Here is a 14,828-nt window from a genome sequence, read left to right as displayed (position 1 = left end):
TTTTTTTTTTCGTATTTTCTGTTGTTGGTAAGTTGATGAGTGGCTTCTGTCTGTGATGTCGAAAGTCAGCTTTTTAATCAGAACAGTGCAACTATTTCATCCTAAGCGTAAATAGTAAATCAAAATGTGTGCATGAAGCTTAAAGAATATATCAAAGTGTGCAAACTCTTTATCAAGTTTTCAAAGTTGTTACACTGAAAAAACTTTTGATCTTCCATTATTGTACACTTACTTTCTGACAGATATCGGTCCTCTGAACTCGGCTGGATGGGACGGGAAAGTAGGCTGAACATCTGCGATGCGAAACCATGGCAACGGAGATGACAGGGACGGAGAGGAGAGATCTGTTGAGGACTGGTCAGTGAGAGGTGCACCCTGCTGGAGACTGGTCAGTCACAACGGTCGAACCAACAAAAACGAAAGTAGCCGAAATTTCATTCGATAGAAATGGTCACTTTACTGGCGTATATTATGAACCTGAACCGTCGCTAATCTAACTCAAAGATGACCATATCTTAGAGACGATGGGTTAAAAAAAAAGAGAAATATGTATACATATATATATATATATATATATATATATATATATAGAGAGAGAGAGAGAGAGAGAGAGAGAGAGATTGATAGATAGATAGATAGATAGATAGATAGATAGATTCAGGAAATGCGACTTCGACTTGAGCGAAGTTAAAATCATACGTGTTCTGACCGTTGGTTGTGATATGCAAAAATGTCACCTAAAAATGTTGATCATCACCTGAATAATGTAATAATAGCATTTGGGCGCCTTTGATATGTTTCTACAGATAAATGGGGCCATATGAATGCCGTTTCATCACCATTATCAATTTATCAATTATCAATTCGATATGTTTCTTCATAATTCATAAGCGTGTTTTTCAAATAATAAGGACAAATCTACATTTATCATGTTTTGTTTAAACGCTTTCAAAAGACAAAAATAATCATGGCATTCTAATTTATCACACATGATAGCCCGACATAGTTATTTTGGAAAGAAGTTTGATAGCAGTTGTGTGCAAATAGCAGACCATCGACTGAATGTATTTAAGATAAAATGCCCTTCATAAAATTTGATAATCACCCGTGCAAATGATTTTTAAACGCTTAAACGATAATATACTTGCAATTGCCGGCAGTTTTTACAAATATTATCAGAGATTTTTTTTTTTCTTAGAAAACGTGCAGGCTCTCCAAATTTGAAATAGGAATAATAAGTTGAATTATATAAGCGGTATCAATACACAAATAATACGTTATAATGACAATAATTAGGGCCTCAGATCCGAAGTACACTGATGTTTGAATTAAAATCGACCTTATCTATTTTGGGCAGGACATTCCCCTTATTCTTTTACACGGTCAGCCAACATTTTTTTAAAGTATTTTAAATGCATTGAACGCTTAAACGATAATATACTTGCAATTGCCGGCAGTTTTTACAAATATTATCAGAGATTTTTTTTTTCTTAGAAAACGTGCAGGCTCTCCAAATATGAAATAGGAATAATGAGTTGAATTATATAAGCGGTATCAATACACAATAATACGTTATAATGACAATAATTAGGGCCTCAGATCCGAAGTACACTGATGTTTGAATTAAAATCGACCTTATCTATTTTGGGCAGGACATTCCCCTTATTCTTTTACACGGTAAGCCAACATTTTTTTTAAGTATTTTAAATGCATTGAACACAATAACTACAAATGTAATAATGATATATTTAAAATATTTTTTGTTGATATATAGATATGTATATTTACCAGTATCTAGCTATTTACTTGTATATTTAGTGCACATTGCAGTCAGTCAGAAGTTTAGAAATATTTTAATACTAAATTTGGAAATGTACATTTCATATTTGATAGCAATGCTGCTGATATTCTTTTTTTATGTTATTGCGGTCACAATAATTATTTTCGTCATTATAATCAAATCATAGAATCTATATCGTGATCATTACCAATGATATTATTATTACCCTTGCAACGACTGCGACTATAATTTCAGTGCCGTTGCAGTTATATATTTTTTTATATTCTTTTTTCCCCGTAGCGCTTAGAGACATTTCATGTGATAATGCGCTATATAAATGTTGTAAATTATCATTATCATTATTATTATTATGATTGCCGTTATGATTAATTTGATAGTTGCCATACTACAATATGTCATTGATAAATGAAATAATATTTATGAACTTGTTGCCTGATTTCCCTCACTCTACATTCACCTTTCTCGCAAATCTGTTCACTGAAATGTGTTACGACTTGAGCTTACCCTTCTGTTCTTTGCAGCCAGACGTGTTCCACTGGTCATGAGGGTTGTTTCTCTCGTCTCCTGCATTCACAATGTTACCCGTGCTACCACCAGGGGAAGGGAACCTCTCAGATTTGTCACGATGGAGACGTTTGTCATGGAGACAGCCCCACCTGTACGTCCAACCAACTTTGCTCCAAGACACCTAATGGCAAACTTCTTGCCAACCACTTCCTGTCGCGGCATCTAAACTTCCTCCTCGCATCTTTACGAGGACAGGCAGGTCCGGGTTCTTTCTCTTTTATGATTTTAATTCTGTTGATTTTTTTGTGAGTGTTATTCTCGGCTTTCATTGGCTGCTTCTAGCGCCCTACGATTGTCTTCAAATCACTTTTTTGGCAACTCTAGACTTCTAAATTGTTTTCAAAGTTTGCAGGGGAAAATACCGGTAGAATCCCGTCGACGATTTCGAATGTTCCCTTCTGAAAAAAAAGAGAGTTAAGTTTGAGGTGAGAATCGAAACTAGCCTTCTTAAAACCCCCCCACCCCCCCCCCCACACACACACACACACCTACACAAGACGCACACACTCAAACGCAGTGAGACACACTACCTGTACCCCTTCGGCGATTCCCGTCGATCTATTCCTGTCGGTGACGTAAGGGGACAGACTGGTATCGAGGAGTTGGCTCTGAAAGCCTTTGTGGACTACAGAAAGAACTGAGGGGGTTTTCAGGAGCACGTGACAACTTCACAATGGATCTTGGCTTTTGGGAGTTCCCCTGACCGCCTACGGGTATGCTACCTTGCTACTTTGAACAATCACTCGATAAGCATGATGTGTGTAGTTTCGTCTCTTATCATACTTTCAAGCGAGTCCACAAATATGTCGTCCCAGCTCGAATTGTCTCAACAGCCATGACATAACTTAGATAATCAGCTATTATTCAATTTAAGTAAACTAGCGAATAGAGCACAAGAGGTCTGTAAGATGACTATGTCTTGTTTCTCTCATTTTACGCCAGCAATGCCTGGTCACGTGCTTTGGTTGATATTATGTAGGAATGTATGTCGCCCTGCTAAAAGGTCAGACTTTATTCTCCCTCCCGTCTCCCCTTCGAAACCAGACATTTTCTTTTCTTTTTGCGTTGCGTTGCGTTGCGTTGAGTGCCAGGAGTGTACAGCAAGTTACGTATAAGGTATTTAGCTCAATTCCAGGTGAACGACAGCCAACCTTCCCAATGATACCTGTCCTAAGCTTATGCCGGAAAAGTCAGTACAAGCGTGTCAAGAGGACATGAAATTCCTTGAATGAAGACACAAAATGGTAAGACCACTATGTTTTAATAAAAAAAAAACAGACAAAACTATTTTGTCAAGACATAGGCCTATGAAAGAAAATCGAGAACACAAGTAAAAAGATTGTTCAATGAAGCTACTAACACTGAGACAAGAAAATGAATAGGCACATGAATATAATAAATAAATGAATAACAGATTTATAAATCAATGATGTAATTATCCAGAAAGAAAGCAAATCAAGGCCTATTGCCAAGACTAGTGTAGGGGTCTTGTTTTTGGCCATAACGCACGCCTTATCGCATTATATAACTTTATGAATATCCTCATCATTTTTAAACTTATTGAGTGATTATGACTGAACGGTTGATTCATTTAAAGACGAAATCCTCCCCAGAATAAATAAACTCTAAAAGAAAGAGGAAAAAATCCCTACCGAACGTCCCAACAATGAAAAAAATCGAATAAGAAATAAGGAAGATTTCTTCGGAAAACATTTCTTGACCAGTCTTTATGAATATACAAATGAGCGAGTTGATCGATGATGTCATGCTCTCACAATTTTTCGTATTTGTTGTCTATGAAATTTGGAAAAAAAACTTTATTTTTAGCTAATACAGGTAAAAACATATTTCCGTACCAAAATATATCAGAGCTAACATTTGTTCTTTTTTAGTTTGGGTGGTTTAAAGTAGGCCTAAGTTTATATTCATACCGCTGAAATATGAAATTTTTGTCACTTCTGTTATGAAATGAATAAGAAATTGTGAGAGCATGACATCAGCTTGCTGATTTTAATATTTATAACGACTGGACAAGAAGTGTTTAAAAAAATAAAATTTCAAAATGTCATAACTTGAATTCCTTATTTCTTATCCGATTTTGATCATTTTTGCACTGTTCTGTGGGGATTTTTTTTTTCTTCTCTTTCTTATGAAATGCATAAAAATTTGGAGTGGATTTCTTCTTTAAAGCAGCTTTAGAAATAACCGATAGTGAGATTACATCTCACATAGTCACGGATGATACCTGTCACAGGTCTGCACACCGATGCGGTTGTATACAGTGAGCAGGTGAGCGTGAGTGCGCGAACTCTCTTGAACTATTGAACTTATTTCTTCACTGATTTTCCACGTGACTGGAGAAACTTTTGCGTTTTCGCCGAAAAAGAAATAATACAGAAAAGATTTTTAAATATTCGTGGATTAAAAAAAAAAAAATAGCTGCGAAGGGATATACAATTAAGACAGGTAAGTTAACGCAATGTTGTCAAAGGTAAGATATTTGCTATTACATCTCAAATCAATTGAGCAGTGTGAGGTGGTATTGAAATTGCTTATAAATGTATACTTACAACGCTCTGGAAGTTTAGTATAGTATAGCAGTGATGTACATTGACCATAACTAGACTCTTTAAATCTACAGGTTCATTCATCATCTAAGCTGCTCCTCTATCTTACAGAGACCATGCAGCAGGGAGGTGTCACCTCCCTGCAGAGACACAGGCAGGAGCGCGCCATCAAAATCATTAATGACATCATAAACAGAATGATGACGAAATCAACTGGAAGGATTTCGTAGAATTCAGAAAATAATTTGCAGCACCATTGTGTACGTATGACCAGAAAGTACTAGGCTAGCCCTCCTGGTACCTCCTTGGTGTGACTTTAATGATAGGGAGATATGAGACGAAGTTCGCCTCCCTGGTACTAGTACGACCTGTTTTAAAACTGCCAACTCACGTTGATTGGGAACGTCGTTCGACGGGCATCGTGAAGGGCACGGTACTTAACACTCAGTTACGTTGACAGACCACGAAGTTCTGTGATACTAGTAGCTGATCCATGGATAGACCACATCTCGTCTAGTCCCAGCGGCACTTACTACAGAATGGCGAGCCGACTGATGTGTTTTCCACAACAGCAGATTATTCTCGACGTTCGCTGTGTCTCGTTATTTTTCCTTCACGCGACGAGGACTTGAATATAACCATTCTCGAAAAATTATCCTCAAATCAAGGATCAGTGTACATGGGCGTTCGCTCGTGACTCAAATGCAAAGGCTAAAACTCTGATACAGTCTACCGATCTCAGATGACTGACTGACTGACCCTTGGGCTTTCCGCCGTGCTACCTGTACATTGATTCACGGAGATCACAGGAGGGCTGGCGAAGAGTGAACGACGATCTCGTGCTGCTGAAAGACGAATTCTGTGGGCATTCCCCAATTGCGCAATATTCGTCGACGAGGGGTTGCACAACCGTAGCTTGGCGGCCCCGGGCAAGTGGTCCAACAATTGCATAGTACTCTTTTCAAGACCATCAACGTAAAATCCCTGTGACAATGTATGCAAACACTTTCTCACTGAACGAAATGGGTTAATGAAGGGATTTGTATACTCACTCCTGTTAATGAATCTCCGTAGGCACACGCATAACGGATAGATAGTTATTCAAAAAATGCTAAAAAATACGAGAATGTCTTTCATAATAGAAACCATCCTGTATCACCTCAATCTCGAAATTTGCAAATTGGTTTGCTTTGTTCACTTTCTCCGTCTCTTCAAACTTCCCCTTACTGGCCCTTAACGAACAACTTTCACCACTCAAGAATCGTACTTTTTTTGTTTCTATACCGGTAGCAACATAGTTTCTTCGAAATCATATCGTGGTCAGCTTTCAAACAAAGTACGTTTTTTCGGAGATATTCTTTGTTTTCCGTTTAGCAAACCGATGTTAATAATTTCTTTTTATGTTCCAATTCATCTTAGCGTGATTACAATGATGAAATGGCTGGGATGCAACTGATCGACAATTGCCCTATATCGACGTAAATTAATGAATTTCATGAATATGAATGACTGGGATGAGTCCATAGTGTAAAACGTGTAAAGTAGATATCGCTTTTCCAAAGGTCTTTTCAAGCTCCCACCGAGCGTACACGTGTCATGTTCATTGCGCAATCATTATCTGCAGAGTTCAATGTGCCGTTATAATGAGGCCTTTTAGGACAGACAGTTTACTATGCCAAAGGGGCTACCATGGGTGAAACAGGTGAGGATCAGCGTTGTGTCTACCTTCAGTGCATTCATTATCTATCCGTGTATCTATCTATTTATCTATTCGCCTATCTACCATCGTAACTCTATCCCTATCTGTCTATCTATATATTTAAAAAAAATGTTACCTTTGATCTTTAGCTTGCAGAACCACTGTTACTATTCAGCAGAGCACCGACGTGCAGATCAAAGTCAGATCTTCTCTCCAAATATCTTAAAACGGCACTGAGTACGTGAAAGAAAATCCAGCGGGATAGAAGCGGCTGAGACACGGCGCTGCCATGGTATAGTTTGTATAATGTGTCACGACGTCAAATTACTGCATAAGTCCGGTGAGTTTATCTGTCTGCAGTTGCATATCAAGCGAATTAATTGGCCAAGTTTGGTCACAGGGGTCGCAAGTAGGCAAAATCTTTTACATTCGTTCAGGCGTCTCGTTTGGACTTTTCAGGAATCCTCTGCGATGCACATTCCTGTAAATGGTGTAATTACGTAATCAGGAAGTGAACACCGAAATTATTCCTCAGGAGCGTGGAAGCACCTTTTATTTCTACCTGATACATTGTCGATGAACGTAGATGACACTACACTTACATGTAAATTGAGCATGAAATGGATTTGAGTTGATGACAAAGAAAAAAGAAACCTCGATCAAACACGAACCCACGACCACCATCGCTCACGTTTCTGCGTGCCAGCAGACAATACAGCAGATGCCATGTCGCTATAAAGGTCGACGTAAAACCTGTCCGATATGATATTAAATCAAAATGCTTACGAAAGAACATCATCTCGCAATATTCAGTAATCATTGTAATGAGGTATCACTGTATTAAACCCCTGTATCAACATTAATTTCAAAAAACCTATTTTCATGACCATGAATATTCTGTTCTTACGTCAACGAAACTCACTGCCATTGTTTTTGTTTGTTTGTTTGTCGAGTGTTTCCATGTCTTGAATTCTTTGGCTTTGAGTAGTTAACTACTGCTAATTGTATTTCACTTCTATCTACCTTTCACATATCTCACTGGTTTCTCTATCTTTACCGTTCGTTCTCCCTCTCCTCCTCCTCCTCCCCCCCCCCCCGTTTGTTATACATGTACATATCTTCACTATTTCTGTGACTATAAGCTTGTATGTGTTTGTGAAATAACACTTTGTGTGTGTGTGTGTGTGTGTGTGTGTGTATGCATACAAACAGCATTTTTCGAAAACCGGTGACACGTTGAATGTTGGTACGACCATTAAAAGTTGCCGGCCGCAAAGGCCGCTGATAATACAATGCTGTCTCTTCCTTTTATCTTTTATATACCATATATGTATATGTATGTATATGTATTATAATTTTATATACTTTATTTATATTGAGTGAGATACAGTGTACAGTGTATGAGGAAATAGAAATTGTGCGTATATGGAGATATATATATATATTTTTCTTTTATATATATATATATATATATAGAGAGAGAGAGAGAGAGAGAGAGAGAGAGAGAGAGAGAAATTAGACTTGAGGCGGACGTTGCTCTCGATCTTGTTCTCCCTTTTGTTCTCCCATCCTGATGAAGGCCTGATGACAGGCCGAAAGCTCGATTGATTAAAAGGGAGAACAAGATAGAGCAACGTCCGCCTCAAGTCTTAATTTCTTTCGCTATATGCTACCCAAAATGAGGCAACGCGTACATTTGGGAAGGGAATTATCTTTCGCACTATATATATATATATATATATATATATATATATATATATATATATATATATATATATATAAGGTGAAGTGGGCTCGGCCTCGTACGTGATGGGTGCTGCATTATCTTATGTATAGGTGTGACGGAGGAATGACTGCTCGCAGACGTTGCAGTATGTTCACTGATAGCCTTTAATTCTCCCGAGCTTTCGACCGAGTTACCATTCTTTTTCAGGGGCTTGGGACGTAAACACAAAAGCAGAAAAGCAACCAATTTGCATGCATTTGAACAGAATAAGGAAAAAAAAACACAAAATAAAATGCCAAAAGAAAATCAAAAGGAATATAGACAGCAACATGACATTCACTACAACAGAGCGGGAATATTATGACATACACTGACAGTGACAGCTCAGGAGAATTAAAGGCTATCAGTGAACATACTGCAACGTCTGCGATCAGTCAATCCTCCGTCACACACATATTATATATATATATATATATATATATATATAGAGAGAGAGAGAGAGAGAGAGAGAGAGAGAGAGAGAGGGAGAGGGTGAGAAAGAGAAATGGGATAAATAGGTACGTGAGGTGTGCGTGTGTGTGTGTGCGAGCGCGCGTATGTAGACCTTTATCTCAGTTCTTTGTGACAAAAGTAATCACTATTGTCACATAGTCAAACACACCTCCCTGGTCAAACAAAGGTGGCGATATTATGACACGTTCCACAGCACGGCCATCAATTCATGGTACAAAGTATATCATCACATAATTATGATATTTAATGTCACGTCATTAGATTACAAAATTCATAGATCAAACAAAGATTGTTGCTATGCTTTTCACATGAAATAGCAAGAAATAGGAAAACATGTTACAACATTGTAAAAATAACACATTCCTCGTTCGATGAAACCTGGGTATACATGTACTTGTTACTAAAAAATAAAGATGCATCGCTATTTCTATTTCTTCGATGATTCTCTACACGAATCCATCTCTCTGCATGTAGCGTCACTCGATAGGACCAATTATACCCGATGAAAAGGTAAATGAAGGTTTCAATGGTTACCATGGCAAAGATTATTTCCACAAAACGCAACAAAACCATGACTCGCAAATCTATACCTCGAGGGCATATTGTGTAGCTTATTATATCGTCTAGAGAAAAGATGGACTTGACACTATATTAGAAGTGTAGTTTCTCCATTATGGTTTTGTAACCATGGTAACAGACAGATGAACCAACAGATCAAGTAATGCTGGCTCCTATTCCTCTTTAAACTTTAACCTCCAGACATGATGATAATCAACCAAATAAAGCAAGACTAAAGAAAAAGCTAAACAGCAACATGAAATTCATATCTCTTAGCTACTGACAAAACACAATGATCAGGAAAATATATGCGACCATAGATTTCTGTTACAAACACAACCGATCATTTTCCTGTTCTGGATAGTGAGAGTTGCTAGCTGATAGTTCTTTGTTGTGAGCAATCACACAAATTACATTTCCAGTGTGAATATGTTTCATTCTCCTTTTTGACCTCCAGTAATAATGCACATGATCATAATAAATCGTCTATAATTTACAAGGGGCTATGGCGACCCGTATGAAGACTTATTGCACGATCGTGCTTGGAATTAATTACACAAATAAATACACAACAAGCCAGAATAGCGAAAAAGGCAGACATGGGTTTGATTTTAAAACTCTACCTTTGAGACTTCGGGCATATTTACCGTTCGGTGCAGAGATATACGAAAGTATCATGTCTGTCATCAGGACCTTGCAGTAGTATTAGTGTGTTCGTATGATGAACAAGCAATGATAAGAGAAGTTTTTTGATAGCACGTTAAACCATATTATACAGTCTGTACCCGTTAAGTAATCACCATTTCTGAGTGGTTATACATATGTATGTATATTTCATGAGTTTCAACAGATCTACATGTACATACTTTATTTGTCAAAAAAAAAAACACAATCAAAGGCAACTAATCTTGTTTGATAATGTATTAGAATGCAACATAAAGTTTGGACAGAAGTTAGTTTCCATGCTAACCTTGAAGCGACTACATAACTATACTTTCATGGTACCTTCAAATCTCATACACATGTCCCTATCAAAATTAGGTTATTTATGACAGCATACAGTTTGCAAGAGACTTGCCCGACTAGGCAACAACCAATGTGTGCAATGTGTATTTCACTAGATTGAAACAAGGGAACTGCAATTCCATGTCACCATTGTATTAAGTTACAAATTGTATCATTTTTGTTTTCTTATCCTTCCTGATTTTGAGGTTAGGAAACATTGCACAGCGATAATCTTACTACCATCGACCAGAAATATTCACCATAATTACAAACGCATCTAAGCTACCTAGTCAACTATGACCTGTTGACTTGTGTAATATCCACACTAGTACACCCTACACCTGCTGAAATTGAAATAATGAAAGGCCACGAATTCTGTCACATCAGAACGTTAAATCCATTGCACCTTGATTAGATGATTTAGTACTGATCAGAAATATACACACAGATAATCAGAAAATGTCAGATTTCTTTCGATAAGACAAAAATATTATATACATACACACAAATACACGAACCTGGATCCTGCTCCCCTTAAAGGAGGAAAAACAGATGCAAGAAGAAGAGCATTTTCGCCCTGCAGATTTACAAATTCCGAGCAGAAATTCACCTGGCTCGGACAGAACTAAATAATGCAATACTGTATATATAGTGTAACTGTATGTGAATAAGTATGGGTGGTATGACAATGGTAGCTGTAATATCCGTCTATCACCTAAGGCACTTTCAACCAGCTGAAACCCACGTCAATAAACATATTACTCGGCAGTAGGTATATTTCAGCTAATCCTTAACCTCTTACATACAAAATTACATAAAGCATAACATAATCATGTTTCCTTTCTCGGTGGTGTATGCAAGGTAAGCTCATATCAAGAAATATCAACTCTATACCTTTAAGTAGGTGTCCAACATTCAAGGTTTCTTTAAAAACACATACAGGCAAAATGCTCTAAATTCCTAAAGTAAATCTTTCTCTAACAAAAGAAAAGAAAAGAAAATGAAAGTTTCAGTCTCAAACAGAATGCATTCATCATCTCCATGAAAATCAGAGTACTCGCATTCACTCAAACTGAATGAGTCAGACGAAAACATAATAGAGAAAACAGAAGTGACAAAAATTGATGTATACCCACCATCACAATATACATTCAATCATTATTTTCCTTACCAATGGAAGCAGGTGCACAAAACTCTTTCTTAAAAAAAAGAAGACTTAAAACAACAACAAAACAAAGCAAAACACCTGTTCGGTGCAATGTATACTCCAATCCTACCTCTGCCTAAAAACAACACAAGAGTAAACTTCAAATGCCTACATTACAAACATCTATAATGTTCTCATGTGGATCTACAAGGTAAACTGCAAATTTATGCTCGATTGCCCCCATTGGGTCCATCGTGTCAAATGACAGTGCATCATACACAGGGGCGGGTCCAGGAATTCCGTAAAGGGGAGGCGCCTTTGCAAAATTAAAGGGAGGCGCACTCATCCCCCCCCCCATTTTTTTTCTTTTTATTTCTTGTTTTGAACAAAAATAAAATAAAGAGGGGGCGCGCGCCCCCCTCTGGATCCGCCACTGATACACATTTAATCATCAATGAGAGCTGACTCATTTTACTCCTGTCGTGAAATTCTTGCTGCAGAACTAATCGTCTCAGCATTACTAAACTGGCAACTCTGAATTTCATCACATGCCTTACACTGGAGAAAAATAAGATGGGATGGATTTCATTTTGTTCAAGCTGCACCACATCAGAAAAAATTTACACGTAGAGTAAATTGAGTGTCATGCAGTCACCTAAAATGCATCCTCTTCTCATGCAGTTATGTGTTGTATGTGTCCATAGTCCTTCCTGTACATTCTGAAGGAGTTAATTTATATTGACCACTAACAAAGGATTGAATTTCACCCTCTCTGCACAAATGAAATAATTCGACGTTGTTTGATCCCCTATACTGGATGGAATTTTGTCAATAAATGCCATTTTCACTTAATTTTGGTAACCTTTGACTTCAACCTCTGACCTCTAAATCCTAATAGGATTCCCTGCCATAATTATGGCTGGAATACTCAATTTTATCCCAGCAGAAGTACAGTGGCCTCTGACCTTGAACTCTGACCTTTCATCCCTGAGTGTTCATGAAAATAATGTTTAATTAATCATTTTCACCACACGTACCAATTTCCATCACTACTGGACATTCCTAACTGAAGTAATGGCAGGAAATAACAGTTTTTCTGTGTTTTTGGGGGAGGGTTTTTTTTTTTTTTTTTTTTTTTTTTTTTTTTTTTTTTTTTTTTTTTTTTTAATTGGGGGGGGGGGGGGGGGGGGCCAAGACTGCAGTGACCTGTGGCATTGACCTTAAAAAGTTGCCCCTATCTTTCACAGCTGAAAAGTGCCACCTGCAGTCAAAGTTCATTTAAGGATCTTGCCCAAAATCTAATCAGCACATACACCTTAACCTTGTGTACCATACCTGGGGGAGCTACCAAGAAAACGCACTGTTTTCCTTGAATTTATGATAATGAGCTGCGGAACACACGTTCAGACAGGTGGACAGACAGAAAGCTTGAAAACATGCATCCAGCATCTTTTGGGGTGGAGGCATAAACATTTTGCCATTTTGAGAGAAAGGCTGGGGCTCTAATATTCTATACTGTGTTGCTCATTTAAGATTCAGTCACAAATTCAGTGATTACAAAGCTTCGGAAAATTGTGCAACTGAAACAAACAATTATAAAATTAACAACAAACAGCTGAGATGAAAGAGTTTTTTTTACTCTTCCAAATAAAAGACACTAATAATGAATAGCAACTTGTATAAATAGCTTGTTTAACTAACCAGTACAAGCATCTAGTGTAACTGGAAGAGTAATACATATGTAGTATAACTAATGAACACATCACCACACCACAGACATGTGGCTGTTGGGAGTCTAGGGGTTAAGGGAGGAAGATCATGGCAATGTAACATCAAACCAATCAGTGTGAAGCCAAGAATTTGAGTCACAATAGAGGATAGACTGTACCATTACAGAGGCAGGTTCAGATTAGAAAATAATACAATAATACCATGAAAATGGAATGTATGAAAAGGGCATGTCAACAGCATTAGTCACGAATCATATATTCCTCTGTACAGTAGATTAAATGCTCAGTGTCAAAAGACATGATATTACAGAGAAATGAAACCCAAATATATCATATGGATTGAGGAAGTGCCGCAATATAAGTTAATCACATCCGCGAAGCTTGTGGAAAATTGGACAATTCTTTGTAAAGATATGAATTCTTTTAAGTTTTGGCACTGACATGGCTGGATGAAAAGACTTCCAGCAATTTGTGACATCACAAATATGTGGACACCATATTCAACTGATGACAACATAAATTGTGACTGTGGCACACCTCAAACCATGCCACACCTTCCCCAGTGCCCTAAGCTTGAGGAACAGTGTAGCCAATAAGACCTGATGGCTGCAAATGAGAAGGCTCTGCGATGTGCCAAATATCTAATGACTATGTAGATGTTGGATACGATGAAGAAGAAGAAGACTATAATATAAAGTCTCACAGTTCCCTTGTATTGCACCTGATAACATTGTTTCAAGCAATGGTGGGGGATGAAGAGAAAAATAATGGTCTTGAATGCGCAGGAGGGGCACAAACCATGTAGGCACATTAATGACCGAATTGCAGTCTTATAGTGAGCAATGCAGACCTTATTGGAGAATTGGTCTCCAAATGCGTCCACAAACAAACTCCTTACACAAGGCAAGGCAAACAAACAAACCCCTATTCTCAAATCAAAGCTGAGTAGTTAAAAAGTTAGCAAACAAATTAAGCCGGTCACCTCACAGCATACAGCAGCATTAGAAGAAGGCAATCTTTCGGGTACATATCAATGACAGAGCAGAAAATGTCATTGTCCTGTGGAGTGATAGCAGATTGGGAGAAATCTTACAAATGCAATGTATCTTTATCCCAATACTCTTACTCATTGGCCTGAACACAATGAGTTCAGAATTTTGCACCAGCATTTTATAATCCTGCATCACAAAACCCACAAAAAGGTGACCTGAAAAGATTTTGCAGTTATGACCAAATTATGAGAGAAGGAATTCTCAGCTTTGAAAATGATACATAACTAATCAAAACTAAAATTTCCATACAAACCCCCCAAAAATAAAATAGAATAAAATGACGATAGAAAATTGAACATGGAGAAATGCTATTCTTTCGGAGGGGGCTTTGTTAAAGGCATAATTTACAATTTGCAGAAGATACAAAAACCCAGCATTAGTGTTTTGAAATAGTTCTAAAATGTGAGTTAGGGATAGAAACAACCACTGTAAAAATTTGAATCCGTATAATCGAAGTTAAATA

At 37.6% G+C, this 14,828-nt stretch overlaps 1 long non-coding RNA gene across 1 annotated transcript in view; it reads right to left on the bottom strand.

Annotated features, from left to right (window-relative positions):
- LOC139709392 (uncharacterized) overlaps window positions 1-5,769 on the bottom strand; it is a 23,986-nt gene extending 18,217 nt beyond the window's left edge. The window contains exons 1-3 of the long non-coding RNA XR_011709397.1: window positions 5,327-5,769; window positions 2,306-2,766; window positions 233-385 (exon numbers count right to left, since the gene is read on the bottom strand). This is a non-coding gene — a long non-coding RNA (uncharacterized lncRNA). The remainder of the gene's footprint in view (window positions 1-232; window positions 386-2,305; window positions 2,767-5,326) is intronic.
- Window positions 5,770-14,828: the final 9,059 nt, after the last annotated feature.

Source organism: Diadema antillarum, unplaced genomic scaffold (assembly GCF_040938485.1).
Source record: "Diadema antillarum isolate AM-2024a unplaced genomic scaffold, OU_Dant_1.0 seq00001431_RagTag, whole genome shotgun sequence".
Lineage (NCBI taxonomy): Eukaryota > Metazoa > Echinodermata > Echinoidea > Diadematoida > Diadematidae > Diadema > Diadema antillarum.
The sequence above is the reverse complement of the archived record's forward strand: the minus strand, read 5'-3'. Positions and strand labels throughout refer to the sequence as shown.